Source organism: Oncorhynchus mykiss, chromosome 5 (genome assembly GCF_057628025.1).
Source record: "Oncorhynchus mykiss isolate SJ-2025 chromosome 5, ASM5762802v1, whole genome shotgun sequence".
Classification (NCBI taxonomy): domain Eukaryota; kingdom Metazoa; phylum Chordata; class Actinopteri; order Salmoniformes; family Salmonidae; genus Oncorhynchus; species Oncorhynchus mykiss.
The window spans coordinates 53981827-53995108 of NC_143026.1; the positions used below are offsets into that span (position 1 = coordinate 53981827).

At 38.8% G+C, this 13282-nt stretch overlaps 1 long non-coding RNA gene across 3 annotated transcripts in view; it reads left to right on the top strand.

Moving 5' to 3' along the window:
- The window catches only part of LOC149983514 (uncharacterized), a 45591-nt gene that overhangs the window by 13232 nt on the left and 19077 nt on the right, over positions 1-13282 (top strand). Inside the window, exon 2 of one of the 3 annotated variants that reach the window (XR_016496141.1) lies at positions 9166-9234. The exons of the other annotated variants lie outside the window; for them this stretch is intronic. This is a non-coding gene — a long non-coding RNA (uncharacterized LOC149983514). The remainder of the gene's footprint in view (positions 1-9165; positions 9235-13282) is intronic. 3 annotated transcript variants of the gene reach the window in all.

The window sequence follows — 13282 nt, forward strand, 5'->3', positions numbered from 1 at the left end:
CTCAGACCACGAGAAACAAGATTCTCTGGTCTGATGAAACCAAGATGAAACTCTTTGGTCTGAATTCCAAGCGTCACGTCTGAAGGAAACCTGGCACCATCCCTACGGTGAAGCATGGTGGTGGCAGCATCATGCTGTGGGGATGTTTTTCAGCGGCAGCAACTGGGAGACTAGTCAGGATTGAGGGAAAGATTAACAGAGTAAAGTACAGAGAGATCCTTGATGAAAACTTGCTCCAGAGTGCTGAGGACCGCAGACTGGGGCGATGGTTGAACTTCCAACAGGACAATGACCTTAATCACACAGCCAAGACAATGCAGGAGTGGCTTCGGGACAAGCCTCTGAATGTTCTTGAGTGGCCCAGCCAGAGTCCAGACTTCAACCTAGTCGAACATCTCTGGAGAGACCTGAACATAGCTGTGCCGCAACACTCCCCATCCAACCGGACAGATTTTGAGAGGATCTGCACAGAAGAATGGGAGAAACTTCCCAAATACAGGTGTGCCAAGCTTGTAGCTCCATACCCAAGTAGACACAAGACTGTAATCGCTGCCCAAGGTTATTCAACAACGTACTCAGTAAAGGGTCTGAATACTTATGTAAATGTATTTATATTTTTATAAATTTGTTCAAATTTCTAAAAACTGTTTTTGCTTTGTCATTAAGGGGTATCATTTGTAAATTGATGAGGGGAAAAAAACTATTTAATACATTTTGTAATAATAATAACGTTACAAAATGTGTCAAGGTGTCTGAATACTTTCTGAATGCATTGTATATGTTTTAAGTTATTGTCCTGCTTTTTTTTTTTTTATCTTAAACTCCCTAGTCCTTGTTATAGTTATGAGGAAAGCATTTCATGTAACCTGGTAATGAGGGATTTGGTCTCTAGTCTCTTGACATGCATTTCCCACAGCACTCAGTCTGAACTGACAAGCATACCCATAGCATGATGCAGCCACCACCATGCTTAAAAATATAAAGAGTGGTACTCAGGGATGTATTGTGCTTGATTTGCCCCAAACATAACACTTTGTATTCAGGACATTAAGTTTGCCACATTGCAAACACAATGCATGTTTTGGAATAATGTTTTATTCTGTACAGGCTTCCATCTTTTCACTCTCATTTAGGTTAGTATTGTGGATCAACCACATTGTTGTTGATCCATCCTCAGTTTTCTCCTATCACAGCCGTTAAAACCCCCAAGAGTCGATGTCCATGCCCCCGCGGAAATCTAATGAGCTTAAAAGGATCCTCCCCCTTTTTTTCCCAATTTTTCTCAAAATGACATACTCAAATCTGACTGCCTGTAGCTCTGGACCCTCAAGCAAGGATAGGCATATTCTTGGTACCATTTGAAAGTAAACACTTTGAAGTTTGTGGAAATGTGAAATTAATTTAGGAGAACATAACACATTAGATCTGGTATAAGATAATACAAAGAAAAAGTATATACATTTTTTTTGTACCATCATCTTTGAAATGCAATAGAAAGGCCAAGTATTATTCCAGCCCAGAAGCAATTTAAACTTTGGCCACTAGATGGAAGCAGTGTATGGGCAACGTTTTAGACTATCCAATGAACCATTGCATATATGTTCAAAATGTTGTATCAAGACTGCCCAAATGTGCCTAATTGGTTTTTTCATACTTTTTAAAGTTCCTAATTGTGCACTCTCCTAAAACAATAGCATGGTATTCTTTCACTGTAATAGATATTGTTTTTTTTCGTACAACCTCATGCTAATCACATTAGCCTACGTTAGCTCAACCGTCCCAGACACCGATCGTGTAGAGGTTAATAAAAAATCCCCATAAAAATCTATCAGTTTAAACTCCTGATGTCGCACTTCCGCGGTGAGCGGTGTTTGTCAGACCATGTGACATCCCGAAAAATTGTCTGTAGCTTCAGAACAATTTGTGCTAATAACTATTATGACCGACCTATGGAAAGATGAGACTCTCACGAACATGTACATCACACTACCCAAAATGCACTCTACAAATGCACTCAAAAAGTGCTATCTAGAACCTTAGGAGAACCCTTTAAATAGCTTTTTTTTGGTTGCAGATTGAACCCTTTCAGTTCCAGGTAGAACACTTTTAGTTACATTTTTACATGTGTCCAAACTCAGCAAATCTAGCTAGCTAGCAAGCTAATGTTAGTAACTAATCTAGCTAGTGCTATCTAGATAGCTAGCCAGCCACTTGCCATCATCAAAGTTAAAACATTCTGATTTTCATCTCGAGGTTGGACCCCAAATAGGAATATTATTGTCTTACTAGCTAAATAAAAATAGCAAATTGTTAATACTGTAGCTGAAAGCTAAATTGGCTGACGTTAGCTAGCTAGCTACCTCACCAACTGTTCCAATTTTGAAGTAATAACTGGCTAAGTTAGCTAGCTACATTTGAAGTCGGAAGTTTACATACACTTATGTTGGAGTCATTAAAACTCAATTTTCCAACCTCTCCACAAATTTCTTGTTTGCAAACTATAGTTTTGGCATGTCGGTTAGGACATCTACTTTGTGCATGACACAAGTAATTTTTCCAACAATTGTTTACAGACAGATTATTTCACTTATATTTCACTGTATCACAATTCCAGTGGGTCGGAAGTTTACAGACACTAAGTTGACTGTGCCTTTAAACTTCACTAGGGTGGGGGGCAGCATTCGGAATTTTGGATGAAAAGCTCGCCCAAATTAAACTGCCTGCTACTCAGGCCCAGAACCTAGGAAATGCATATAATTAGATTTGGATAGAAAACTCTAAAGTTTCCAAAACTGTTAAAACAATGTCTGTGAGTATAACAGAACTGATATGGCAGGCGGAAATCCGTGGAAAATCCATCCTGGAAGTACTATTATTTTGAAAGGCTATTTTTCCATTGAAAACCTATCCACCATACAAATACTTAGAACCCCGTTTACGATCTCTATGGCTTCCTCTACATGTGGCCAGTCTTTAGGCATTGTTTCATGCTTTTACTCTGAAAAAAGCGTGTAATCGGGAGCGTGCCTTTCTTGTTACTCCTTTTCTATTGACAAAGCTTTTGTCTGGTTTGAATATTATTTATGACAAAAACAACCTGAGGATTGATTTTAAACATCGTTTGACATGTTTCCACAAACTTTTATTGTACTTTTAAAAACTTTTCGTCTGAATATTGAGAGTGTGCATTGTGCCTTTGGAATACTGAACTAAACGCACCAACAAAACTAAGGTTTTTGGACATAAAGAGGGACATTATCAAACAAAACAAACATTTATTGTCTAACATGGAGACGTGGGAGTGCCACCAGATGAAGATCATCAAAGGTTAGTGATTAATTTAATCGCTATTTCTGACTTTTGTGACACCTCTCCTTGTTTGGAAAATGGCTGTATGGTTCTCTGTGGCTATGTGCTGACCTAACATAATCGCATGGTGTGCTTTTGCCGAAAATACTTTCTGAAATCTGACACAGCAGCTGGATTAACAAGATGTTTATATTTAATCCTATAAATAAAACTTGTATTTTTCATCAAGGTTTGAGTATTTCTATAATTTGATGTGGCTCTCTGAAATTTCACCAGATGTTTGTTAGAGACAATGATTACTGTACATAACGCGCCAATTTCAATAGATTTTTGGACATACAGATTAACTTTATCGAACAAAGCACACATTTATTGCGTAACATGAAGTCCTGTGAGTGCCATCTGATGAAGATCATCAAAGGTTAGTGATTCATTTAATCGCTATTTCTGACTTTTGTGAGCCCTCTCCTTGGCTGGAAAATGGCTCTAGGGTTTTCTGTGACTAGGCGCTGACCTAACATAATCTCGTGGTGAGCTTTCGCCGTAAAGCCTTTTTGAAATCAGACACTGTGGTTGGATTTATAAGAAGTTTCTTTAAAATGGTGTATAATACTTGTATGTTTGAGGAATTCTAATTATGGGATTTCTGTTGTTTTGAATTTGGCACCCTGCAATTTCACTTGCTGTTGTCGAGGTGGGACGCTACCGTCCACTGGTGCCAGAGAGGTTAAACAGCTTGGAAAATTCCAGAAAATTATATCGTGGCTGTAGATAGAAGCTTCTGATATGCTAATTGACATCATTTGAGTCAATTGGAGGTGGTCCTGTGGATGTATTTCAAGGCCTACCTTCAAACTCAGTGCCTCTTTGCTTGACATCATAGTAAAATCTAAAGAAATCAGCCAAGACCTCAGAAACAAAATTGTAGACCTCCACAAGTCTGGTTCATCCTTGGGAGCAATTTCCAAACGCCAGAAGGTACCATGTTCACCTGTACAAACAATAGTACGCAAGTATATACACCATGGGACCACGCAGCTGTCATACCGCTCAGGAAGGAGACGTGTTCTGTCTCTTTGAGATGAACGTACTTTGGTGCGAAACGTGCAAATCAGTCCCAGAACAACAGCAAAGGACCTTGTGAAGATGCTGGAGGAAACCGATACAAAAGTTTCTATATCCACAGTAAAACGAGTCCAATATCGACATAACCTGAAAGGCCACTCGGCAAGGAAGAAGCCAGTGCTCCAAAACCGCCATAAAAAAGCCAGACTATGGTTTGCAACTGCACATGGGGACAAAGATTGTACTTTTTGGAGAAATGTACTCTGGTCTGATGAAACAAAAGTAGAACTGTTTTACCATAATGACCATCGTTATGTTTGGAGGAAAAAAGGGGATGCTTGTAAGTCAAAGAACACCATCCCAACCGTGAAGCACGGGGGTGGCAGCATCATGTTGTGGGGGTATTTTGTTGCAGGAGGGACTGGTGCCATTCACAAAATAGATGGCTTCATGAGAGAGGAAAATGATGTGGATATATTGAAGCAACATCTCAAGACATCAGTCAGGAAGTTAAAGCTTGGTCGCAAATGGGTTTTCCAAATGGACAATGACCCCAAGCATACTTCCAAAGTTGTGGCAAAATGGCTTAAAGACAAAAGTCAAGGTATTGGAGTGGCCATCACAAAGCCCTGACCTCAATCCTATAGAACATTTGTGAGCAGAACTGAAAAAGTGTGTACGAACAAGGAGGCCTACAAACCTGACTCAGTTACACCAGCTCTATCAGGAGGAATGGGCCAAAATTCACCCACTTTTTGTGGGAAGTTTGTGGAAGGCTACCCAAAACGTTTGACCCAAGTTAAACAATTTAAAGGCATTGCTACCAAATACTAATTGAGTGTATGTAAACTTCAGACCCAATGGGAATGTGATGAAAGAAATAAAAGCTGAACTCATTCTCTCTACTATTATTCTGACATTTCACATTCTTAAAATAAATTGGTGATCCTAACTGACCTAAAACAGGACATTTTTACTGGGATTAAATGTCAAGAATTGTGGAAAACTGAGTTTAAATATATTTGGCTATAACGATTGTCTTCGGGTGAAAGAGAGGAGGACCAAGATGCAGCGTGATGACAATCCATATTTAATGGGAATACATAAACACCGAACAAACCGACAAAAGGAACGTAGACGAAACAGTCCCGTAACGTGAACACTAAACACTGGAACAATGGAACTGGAACAATCACCCACAAAATACCCAAAGAATATGGCTGCCTAATTATGGTTCCCAATCAGAGACAACGATAGACAGCTGCCTCTAATTGAGAACCAATCTAGGCAACCATAGACTTACAAAAACACCTAGAATAGAAAACACCCCCATAAACATACAAAACCCCTAGACGAGACAAAAACACATACATCACCGATGTCACACATCGGCTAAGGTGTATGTAAACTTCCGACTTCAACTGTAGCTATAGCTTTCAGTGATTGAGTACAATACTAAAACATGACAGCTATACATGGAACAACATAAGTTTTCAAATGTCTGTTTCCATAGGCTGAATGGAGAGAATGTGCTGCCCTGAAGACATTATCATGTAATTTAAAGCAGAGCAAGCTTTGTAATTGTGTGGGTCAATGTTAGGTAACATTTTATTTTGGAAAAAATGTGTCAAAAGTTGTTTTGCTTTAGGATGCCCACAGGCCCCGATCACACTTCGGGAACTATCTGTTGTTCCACGTAGCGAATCTATTATTCAATGCGTTTGTATGGGCTAATAGCAGTAAGGCCCAAATTTTTTTTTGAATCAAATATTTTTTATCTATATGTTTTTGATACTTCAATGGGTCTTAACATTCAATATCAAGTAGAAATATGATCATTGGTATGATCTTCTTAATACCCAAATCTAACTGCCTGTATCTTAGGACCTGAAGCAAGGATATGCATATTGTTGATACCATTTGAAAGGAAACACGAAAATTTGTGAAAATGTGAAATTAATGTAGGAGAATATTAATGTATATAGGAGAACACATTAGATCTAGTAAAAGATAATGCAAACATAAAAACGTGTTTAAATTTGTATTTATTTAAAATGCCTTAATGTATTATTGCAGTCTAGGTGCAATGTAGATTTTGGCAACTAGATGGAAGCAGTGGATGTGTGCAAAGTTTCAGATTGATCCAGTGAAGCATTTCAACACTGGACAATATTTTGTAACAAGTCTGTCAAGTTTGCCCAAATGTGTCGAATTGGTCAATTTATACATTTTCAAGTACATAACTATTGAGAACATAACTATTGAGCAAAAATGATAAGCTTACACACTCCAATGAATGACATACATGATGGATCATTAGCTTATACACTAACTTTCACACATCTAGATGGCCAGACGGGGTGGGTATGGAGCCAGACACAGCAGGGGTTCAAACTGTCGAACCTAGTTCCAACATTTGAATATAACAATTTATTTTATCAAACAAAACTATGCAACATTTTATCTCTGGGACCCTCAGGGTGACAAATCAGAGCAAGATTACTGAATTTAAGTACATTAAATATCTATCTATACTGAAGAAAATTATAAACGCAACATGCAACAATTTAATTTTTTTTACTGAGTTAGAGGAAATATATTAGGAAATTGGACAGTTGAAATAAATGCATTAGGCTCTAATCAAGGGATTTCACATGACTGGACAGAGTGCAGCCATGGGTGGGCCTGGGAGGCAATAGGCCCACCCACTGGGGAGTTAGGCCCAGCCAAGCAGAATGAGTTTTTCCCCACAAAAGGGCATTATTACAGACAGAAATACTCCTCAGTTTCATCAGATGTCCTGGTGGCTGGTCTCAGATGATCCAGCAGGTAAAGAAGCCGGATGTGGAATTCCTGGGCTGGCGTGGTACATGTGGTCTGCCGTTGTGAGGCCGTTTGGATGTACTGCCAAATTCTCTAAAACGACGATAGAGACGGCTTATGGTAGAGAAATTAACATTAAATTATCTGGCAACAGGTCTGGTGGACATTCCTGCAGTCAGCATGCCAAATGCACACTCCCTCAAAACGTGAGACATCTGTACATTGTGTGTGTCACAAAACAGCACATTTTAGAGAAAAAAATGAATTTTGTGCGTATGAAACATTTCTTGGATTTTTTTAAAATTTCAGCTCATGAAACATGGGACCAACACTTTACATGTTGCGTTTATATTCTTTGTTCAGTGGAGAACCCTTATGGTTCCAGGTGGAACCCTTTTGGATTCCATCTAGAACCCTTTCTACAGAGGGTTCTACATGGAACCCCAAAGGGTGTTACCTGGAACCACAATGGGTTCTTCTATGGGGAAGGCTGAGCCGAAGAACACTTTTGGATTGTTTTTTTCTAAGCCTGTATTGGTGGAACAACCCAAATATGGGCTGTTAATAATTTAATAGCCTTTGCTTGTAGTTAAAACATTAGCTAATTGGATCGTTGAATATGATGTATTACGTTTCATGGTCAAATTCCCTAATTACACTCTTGAGTGCACTCAGAACATCTCAGAGCACCCAGGAAAAACAGATCACAGTCACATGGCGGCTATATTTGACAGCAAGCTGGCTCACTTTCAGGACAGAGTTTATGGCTAAGGTTTCTAAACGATGACTGAAAGACTGTCATTATCCACAAATAGATATTTGGTAAACTTTCTCAGAACATATTCTGGTCAACTCGTCTGGCCTTCCTCTACTAGGCAGGTGTTTTGAGGATTTTCATTGGGACAATTTTGTTAGATCCCATACAAAACAAAAAAGCACTGTCAAGTAAGTTTTTATTTTAAAATGAACACATATGCCTACATTTTGCCAGCTGATGCTATTATCTTCTAAAGGCAATTAGTAGTTTCTCAAGTTACAATTTGACATGTGTGCAAACTCAGCAAAGTTAGCTAGCTAGCAAGCTAATGTTAGCACTAGATCTTTTTTTTGCTACAAGCTATGATAGCTATCAAGCTAGCCAGCCACTTGCCATCGTCAAAGTGAAAATAATCTGATTTTCATCTCAAGGTTAGACACCAATTAGGAGTATTGTGATCTAGCTAGGTAGGTAAAAATAGCATATTGTCAATACTGTCACGGAAAATTAAACTGGTTAATGTTAGCTAGCTATCTAGCTAGCTACCTTACCAACTGTTCCAATTTTTAAATAGTAGCTAGCTAGACACTGAACCAATCACTGAAAGCTATAGCTACTAACTCTCAAACATGACTGTGTAGCTATGCCGATCAGCTAGCTAGCTAGCTAGATACTTCAATAACTCTTCAAATGTGTGTTTCCATAGGCTGAATGGAGAAAATGTGCTGCCATGAAGACATTAACATGTAAAGTAAAGCAGAGCAAGCCTTGAAATTGTGTGGGTCAATGTTAGAAAATAATTTTATTTACAACAAAATGTCTCAAAAGTCGTTTTGCTCTAGAATGCTCACAGACTTCACAAGATTCATCTGAATGTCCACCGGTACCAGTTGTTCAATAAATAATCAAGCAATGTATATTTATTTGAAATTTGATTCACCATTTCTCGTTTCTTCACAGAGGTAAGATATGTATAGCTGGATGGCTTTGTAAACTTGGAATGTCATGTTTCCAACTAATTACTTCAAGAACTGTCTTAAAATGTGTCTGTGCTCTTTTCGTTTCCATAAACTGAAGTTAATGGAGAATGTGCTGTGAAGCCCGTAAGATCATAATGTAGTAAATGTAAGCAGAGATTAATAAAACTTGGAATTATGAGTCAATTCCAAATGTGAAAAAAACACCCTAATTTCAAATTCCACTGTTCACAGCAATGTTGATGGTGCAAACTGATGGTGCCTGCCTGATTTGTTAATGATATCAGGGTCATTTTTTTAAAGGTAAGTTTCAATTTAAAGGTTAGGAAACACAGTGTGGTCAAAGATTTAGTAACTTAGTTGTAGCCACGATCTGGTTACTTATGGTGCCTTGCAAAAGTTTTCATCCCCCTTGGCGTTTTTCCTATTTTGCTGCATTACAACCTGTAATTTAAATGTATTTTTATTTAGATTTCATGTAATGAACATACACAAAAGTCCAAATTGGTGAAGTGAAATGAAAAAAATAACTTGTTTCAAATAATTCAAATTGTTTTTTTGAAAACTGGTGCGTGCAAATGTATTCACCCACTTTGCTATGAAGCCCCTAAATAAGATCTGGTGCAACCAATTACCTTCAGAAGTCACATAATTACTTAGATTGCATACAGGTGGACTTTACTTAAGTGTCACATGATCTCAGTGTATATATACACACCTGTTCCAAAAGGCCCCAGAGTCTGCAACACCACGAAGCAAGGGGCACCACCAAGCAAGCGGCACCATGACGACCAAGGAGATTTCCAAACAGGTCATGGACAAAGTTGTGGAGAAGTACAGATCAAGGTTGGGTTATAAAAAATATCAGAAACTTTGAACATCCCACTGAGCACCATTAAATCCATTATTAAAAAATGGAAAGAATATGGCACGATAACAAACCTGCCAAGAGAGGTCCGTACCTGAAAACTTATGGACCAGGCAAGGAGGGCATTATTAATCAGAGGCAATAAGGAGACCAAAGATAACCCTGAAGAGCTGCAAAGCTCCACAGCGGAGATTGGAGTATCTGTCCATCGGACCACTTTAAGCCTCACACTCTACGGAAGATTGGCCAGTTAAAATCCATTGCTTAAAGAAAAAAATAAGCAAACACATTTGGTGTTCGCCAAAACGCGTGTGGGAGACTCCCCAAACATGAAAGAAAGTACTATGGTCAGATTAGACAAAAATTTAGCTTTTTGGTCATCAAGGAAAACGCTATGTCTGGCACAAACCTAACACCTCTCAACAACCCGAGAACACCATCCCCACAGTGAAGCATGGTGGTGGCAGCATCATGCTGTGGGGATGTTTTTCATCGGCAGGGACTGGGAAACTGGTCAGAATTGAAGGAATGATGGATGGCACTAAATACAGAGACATTCTTGAGGGAAAACTGTTTCTGTTTTTCATAGATTTGAGACTGTGACGGAGATTCACCTTCCAGCAAGACAATGACCCTAATTGTATTGCTAAAGCAACACTTGAATTGTTTAAGGGGAAACATTTAAATGTCTTGGCATGGCCTAGTCAAAGCCCAGACCTCAATCCAATTGAGAATCTGTGGTATGACTTACAGATTGCTGTACACCAGCGGAACCCATCCAACTTGAAGGAGCTGGAGCAGTTTTGCCTTGATGAATGGACAAAACTCCCAGTGGCTAGATGTGCCAGGCTTATAGAGACATACCCCAAGAGACTTGCAGCTGTAATTGCTGCATAAGGTGGCTGTAAAAAGTATTGACTTTGGGGGGTGAATACTTATGCACGCTCAAGTTTTCAGTTTGTGTTCTTTCTTGTTGGTTTCACAATATAAAATATCTTGCATCTTCAAAGTGGTAGGCATGTTGTGTAAATCAAATGATACAACCCCCCCCCCAAAAAATCAATTTTAGTTCCAGGTTGTAAGGCAACAAAATAGGAAAAAATGCCAAGGGGGGTGAATACTTTCGCAAGCCACTGTATAACTACAAACACAGTTATGTTTTTCTGTTATTACATTTTTATTAAGTTATTTCTCTATCTTCTAAACTACCCACAATGCACTATTTCTCAACGCCATATGGAGAATCTACTCTTTGCCACCAAGTTTGTATGCTAGCTCAGTGGCTAGCTCAAGCTGGCTAACATTAGCCACTAGCCATGCTAGCATGTAATTACATTCCAGACTTCCAGGCTGTGGTGAGCTACAATCCACCAATCTCGAAGAAGTGTGATGTAAACAAGAAACAGATTGGGCACGTATCCTCATGCTCTTCACAAACTTTGTGGCTGTGGTATATAGTGGGTACCCGTTAGCACGGCAGGATCTGATGCCTTCTTGCCGTGGACTCAAAGCGAAAGAGAAAATCATACCTGCTTGATCTAATTGTGTATGACCTCGTCTGTTCTCTTTTTTGTTTTGTCAACTTTTCGGTATGTTCTGGTAGGCTACTGGAGTTTTGTAACTTTTTCCACCTTGGCTTAGTGCTAATACGCTAGCTGTCTAACATCCCACTATTGGATTTCTCTCACTGACTCTCACTCGGACCGGTGAAGCACCCACCTCTCCATCGCTTTGGTAGCTAACTCGGCTTGTTAATCTTTTACATAAACTTTTACCCAGTCGTCAATCTGTAAGTCTCTGCTCTGTCTTTGCTTTTTTTAAATCTGTGGTTATGTTGTGCAACAGGGCCTCCCACTCCTCTTTTTATTCAAGTTAGAGCCCGTGAAGGGAGTAGTACAGTTTCAGAAGAAAGTTCTTTGTTTCTGGCCATTTTGAGCCTGTAATCGAACCCACAAATGCTGATACTCCAGATACTCAACTAGTCTAAAGAAAGCCAGTTGTATTGCTTCATTAATCAGGACAACATAATTGCAAAAGTGTTTTCTAATGATCAATTAGCTTTTTAAAATGATAAACTTGAATTAGCTAACACAACGTGCCATTGGAACAGAGGAGTGATGGTTGCTGATAGTGGGCCTCTGTACACCTATGTAGACATTCCATAAAAAATCTGCCGTTTTCAGTTACAATAATAATTTACATTAACACTGTATTTCTGATTAATTTGATGTCATATTAATGGACAAATGTGTTTTTCTTTCAAAAACAAGGACATTTCTAAGTGACCCCAAACTTTTGAACGGTAGTGTATAATATCAGCAGGAAAAATTGAGATGACATGACTTTTTTCTCTACGCTGACGCCAGCCAGAACATCTGCAGAGGGCTAAAACAAAGCCTTCATGCCAAGTCATGAGTTAGAGTGACTCAACATCTTAATTCATACCAGAGACACAAGTTAGCTTTTTTTCTATGAGCGCCAAGTTAAAGACCTATGGCCGTTAGATCCTAATTTATCTACAGTACATGTAGCAGTGCTTTTTGGTATTTTTGTACTTTTCCTTGGGACATCTTGTCGCAGTAAGCTATATCAGAGAGAATTGGAGGGCTTATAAAGGCCCAGTACAGTCAAAAACTTGGTTTGCCTGTGTTTTATTTACTATATTTCTACACCATGAGATTGGAATAATATAGTGAAATTGTTAAAATGACGAATGCCTGTTTCATGTTAGAGCTGTTTGAAAAGACCACCTACATTTTAAGCCTGTTTGATGGAATGGAGTTTTGGCCTGCCTGGTGACATCGCCGGGCGGTAAATTGGTTAATAAAAAAAGAGTTCAAAACAGCTAATTTTCAGTTTTCACCTCCCCACTCAGACCACTCACAGATAGTCCTAGCAAAATTCTTGCTTGAGAAAATACTCATAGCTAAGAAGCTATTTTAGTTTTTTTTAAACAATTTTAATTGAAAACAATCACACTAAGGTACTTAATTGTTACCCAGAAATTATTTGAAATTGAGAAGAAAAAAAAAATCCCTAGGGCCAATACATTTTCCTGACCAAGTGACCTGCAAAGAGAACTCTGGGCCCTAGTTAGGCCTATATTTCGAACCTCGATTTCAGGTTCTTACGTTCATTCAGAAATAGACAAGTTTCAATAGCCGAGTCAATTAGACTTGGAAGTGAAGCAACGCAAGGCGTGTATCTGATAACTGTGAGAAACCAAAAGGAGACTCATTACTATTTTCCACTCATGAGAGAACTCTCTCTTGCAGCCTTATGAGCTTAGTCTAACTGTAGTACAGAACCCAAAATATAAGCTTTGTAAAAAATGCAATTTTCAACAAAGATTGAATAGCCTCAAAACATGTTTAAAACTATAATTTGGGACTATATTTTGGATTATTGATGGTAAATCCTTGTATTCATAGCACTGTCTATGCATTTGAGAGCGGTTACATTTATCCAGCCTCATCCCTCAGC